The sequence below is a fragment of the Apium graveolens genome, chromosome 4, assembly GCF_009905375.1.
Source record: "Apium graveolens cultivar Ventura chromosome 4, ASM990537v1, whole genome shotgun sequence".
Classification (NCBI taxonomy): Eukaryota; Viridiplantae; Streptophyta; class Magnoliopsida; order Apiales; family Apiaceae; genus Apium; species Apium graveolens.
This window is the reverse complement of record NC_133650.1, coordinates 239,588,409-239,592,784: the sequence shown is the minus strand read 5'-3', so window position 1 is coordinate 239,592,784 and position 4,376 is coordinate 239,588,409. Positions and strand designations below refer to the sequence as shown.

Below are 4,376 nucleotides of genomic sequence, written 5' to 3'. Positions count from 1 at the left end.
GAACTGCAGCTTGTCGAGATTGAAGCTGTAAAGAAAAAAAATGAATATTTGAAGAACAAGCTAAAGTGTGTGTTGCCAGTGAAGATACAATTGTTTAAAGGGGGTTGGATACAATTGTATAAATGTTTCGAACAAGTGATAAAATATAATAACTTTTTATATATATGATAAAAACTGTTACAAAACTCTCTCAAGAAATACTGATGTTCTTGAGAGCTGCTAGGTCGAATGATACTCGAGATCGATTCCCTAAATGATGACCTAAACTGTGTTTATATACTACACAGCTACAACAAATCAGTCTAAGATATGCATTATCAAAAGCTAACTGAAACTGATACATATCTTCAAATGAATAGATAAAGTCCTATAACTCAAACGTAATAGATATCTACTCTACAATACAAGGAACAAAACAAATCTTCTAAGCTAATTGTCTCAAAATACTGATGACATCCAAATGCTGATGATGTGTCAAATCCTGACGACACATCAAATACTGATGATACCAAACATCCAGATCCTGTGCTTCTTCTGATCATTGAGAATTCAATATATAACAATCTCCCCCAATTTATACTTAATGTAATGAAGCACAAATCCCATTCTCAATGATGCCAAAACCAATCTATAAAATGTACAAGGAGCAAAGCTTACTTCAGTATCTTCAGATAACTGAGAGTTGTTTCCAGAAAGTTTTTCAATCTCTCTTTCTCCTTCTCTCGTAGGACTTTGACAAACTTTTTTTCATCTCTCTCTTCTCTTCAGTGTCTTCTCCAACTTGATAGATCGATGATCTCAACTTAGAAATTGAGCTTTTGTTTATCTCAATATCACCAATCAACATGAAGCTCAGACTGACATCTTCATGATCAGGACTGAAGGATAACTGAGGACTATTGAGAAAAACTAGTAGCACTGTAACTCCCCTTTTCATCTTCATTTCATGACCAGTATAAGTTATGTACTCAGGAACATAATCACAATTGTATTTATCATCTTTTGTCATGACTCTTCTTCTGATGACTTCAAGTATCATAGAAAACCAATTTCTGGTGACACTGTTCTCAACTCTAAGAAGATAGTGAATGTATTTCAATTCTGTCACAATCTTCATTAAGAGTTGTTACCATGTAAAGCTCTTTACTTTACCATCCCTGAAAAAGTACAGAATCTCTTCTTTGACATCATTATCATTTATCTTTTTATAAACAATCTTCACAGCTTCAACTTTCTCAAGATGTGAAGGAGAAATTCTTTCACAAAGATTCTCAGTCAGAGTATTTGTATCCAGCAGATCAGATCTTAGAATCTCCATATCAGAATGACTAATACCTCCTCTGGTTCGAGATTTGACAAGTTTCAGTTTTTCATTATATTCCACCCAAGAAGGTTTCTTGATGGATTTATCAACATTTTCCTATTCTGAAATAGAATCTCTTAACCCTGCTGACACAAATTCAACATGCTTGAACCCTTTAGGATAATCGAATGTATAAATGTCTTTCCATCTTCTACCCTTTTTGTTGAGAGTAGCATAACTTGTAGACAGATCAAGAATCTTCCCTTTTGCTTTATGCCATAGTTCTCTCTTTGATTTTAAAACTCTCTACACATAATCTTTGCATGCTTGATCAGCTTTACTTCTATCAACCTTTTCTTTTTCATCAACCTCTAAAATATGAGGAGTGACTACTGTAGTAAGGGTTAAATCATTTAATGCTTCGATCACTTTTTCATCAGAGTCAAAATCAGTTATTAGTAAGGTTGTCAAAAAAATTCAAAAAATCCGATATTTGTTCAAAAAGTCAGCATCCGTATTCGAGAAAAAACGGATATTAACCGTATCCGAAATAAAGCGGATATTATCTGTATCTGAATCCGAATATTTAGGATAAGGATACGGATATGGGCACATCCGTATCAGAAAATATTCGAATATGAAAGTATATAAATAAATAAATAATATATTAAATTTTATATACTATATTTAAAATAATTAAATCATAATATTTATATAAAATAAAGTAAGTTGGGGTGTCCAATTAAATTAAACTTCATAATAGATAACTTGTAACATTTTATTTTATACAAACTCTTCTTAATTAGTCAAAAGGCTCAAAACCCTTAGTCGTTCCAACTTTAACAGTTCAACTCATCGTTGCCCGCTTCAACTCATCGCTGCCCGCTTCAACTCATCGCCGCCCAACTCATCGGCTCCGCCTTAGTTGCTCTCTCAGGTCTCATCTCACGGTTTCATCTCTTTGATTCACTAAAGAGGTTTGTTTCCCCAGTTTAATCCCTAATCTCGATTTATTAAATGATATGAAGATTCTTAATTTAATACGATTTCGAATCTTTGATTGTTTGCAAGTTTAAGTTTTCTGCTTAGGGTTTCTCTCAATGGAAAAAGGTAGAATTGTTAATTTATTTTGTTACCTTTTCCCAATTTTAAACTTTTATTATACTTTTTATTAGCTTATCTACTTGTGTGTGTGTGTGTGTTTATACTTGTATGTATGTGTGTTTAAAATTGTAAGTCATGCCTCAAGTACAACTCCAAGTGTATCATCAAGTTCAGTTGGTATGGTACCATCCAAATGTGCCGAAAGTGTTTCTAAGGGCAGTGATTTGGATTGCATAATTATTACACAAGAGGATAATTTAGTTGATAAAGTGTGAAGCGGTCTGATACGATTTTGCAATCTTCGTAGTGTTACTGATTACTGACATTGTTTTTTCTATGTCCATTTTGATTAGTTACACGTGTTTTGAAGACTGTTACTTGAAGATTGTGAACTCAAAGCAACTCTACAGGTCTGCAAATTATGATGTTGTTCTCTGTTTTCTTTTAGTCAGTAGCTTTGCGTTCAATTTATAGTTGTCACTAGCTGTATTAATTGCAAAAGACAGAGATGACAGCAGTGAGAAGAGAGCTTGTAACATTACAATTAAAAAAATTGGTGAACCATGAACCTGAACCGGCTTAAATAGGTATGACAGCAGGATGAAAAGAGTGTACGTTTAATCAAATAAAATATCTATGTTTATTCCCTTGGGTCTTTTAGAATTTAGCATAGAGCTGAGTCGTTGCTTATTTTATTTTCTAGGAGATGTTTAGGATGCACTCTCATTTGCACACACAGATGTCAGCAAGCCCTTTATCCTCTTGTTAATATTAATATTACTAACAAAATTGCCATATTTTGGATCTAATTCGACTGATAGAGTAATGTGGCCTACTTGAGGATGATCAATTTAGTAATAGGAAATTAAACCATGCCCCATGCCGAGAAGTATCTCAGGTGCCAGATAGTCAAGGGTGCCAACAATTGAATGCTTATGGCGCTGGTCCCTTTTTATTGATGATTGTGTGTCTGTTTCAGATTCATCTTGAAGAGCAGTAGCACCGCTGACTGACGACCCTGATAAATCCTATGTGCTGTTAGTAAGACCAACCTTGGAGAGTCCAAAATCTGTCAGCTGTGACAGGATATATTAGAAAGTGAGCCACAAGTATTACCAACAAATACAATGTTGATGTGGTCATAACATGTATGACATACATGGAACATCACAGACATTTAAGTCTCTTAGCACAAAAGAAACATAGAAGCTGAATAAATAGCGGTATTTGTGTGAGAATTATAATTAGTTATAGAATCCATTATATTTTACATTATATGCCTGATTATTTTCATTATATAATTATGATTAATAAATAGCGGTATTTGTTTCTCAGGTTATGGATCTTCTCTTCATTATAAAGGCAAGCCGGGAGATGGAGCTGTCAGTCGTTCTTTATGATTAATGATGTCATTTTGTTTTTTGTAATACATTTGCTTGTTTAAAAGACTAAGTGACTTGTACTCTATTTTTTTAGAGTGCTCGGGGCTTGTTTAATGATGTATGGGAGAACATTTTATCACATTTTTTTATTTAAATTTGTAAATTTCACAAAATTTGTTTATTTTAAAAAAACAGATTTGGATACGGATAATATAATATCCGCTGGATACGGATACAGATTTGTTTTTCTCGGATATTTTCGGATTCGGATGCGAATTCGGATACGGTTTCGGAATTCTGGATTCGGATCCGGATATAGCAGTATTCGTATCCTAAATATCTGTTTGACACCCCTAGTTATCAGGTTCATAGCATCAGGATCTGCTTTTACCTCAGGATTTGTGTCTGCATCAGGAGTTACATTCTGATTTATTGTACCAGCTTGATCAATGTCAGTGGCTGATCTTTTCTTTCTTTGTATAATTAACTCTTCTGGAATCTGAACTTCTTCATCTCCTTCACGTCCTTGTACAGGAACATAACCTTCTCTGGATAGAAAATTCAGAAAAGTAGAGTTAAATGCAGTC

The 4,376-nt window shown here is 33.8% G+C and overlaps 1 long non-coding RNA gene across 2 annotated transcripts; it reads left to right on the top strand.

Annotated features, from left to right (window-relative positions):
• The first annotated feature begins 2,092 nt into the window (after positions 1 to 2,092).
• LOC141720725 (uncharacterized) lies at positions 2,093 to 3,938 on the top strand. Of its 2 annotated transcripts, XR_012574510.1 has the most exons (4): positions 2,093 to 2,280; positions 2,761 to 2,817; positions 3,387 to 3,630; positions 3,743 to 3,938. It is a non-coding gene; the product is annotated as an uncharacterized LOC141720725 (long non-coding RNA). The 2 variants fall into 2 exon arrangements; XR_012574509.1 differs by lacking the exon at positions 3,387 to 3,630 and having other exon boundaries at positions 2,099 to 2,280.
• Positions 3,939 to 4,376: the final 438 nt, after the last annotated feature.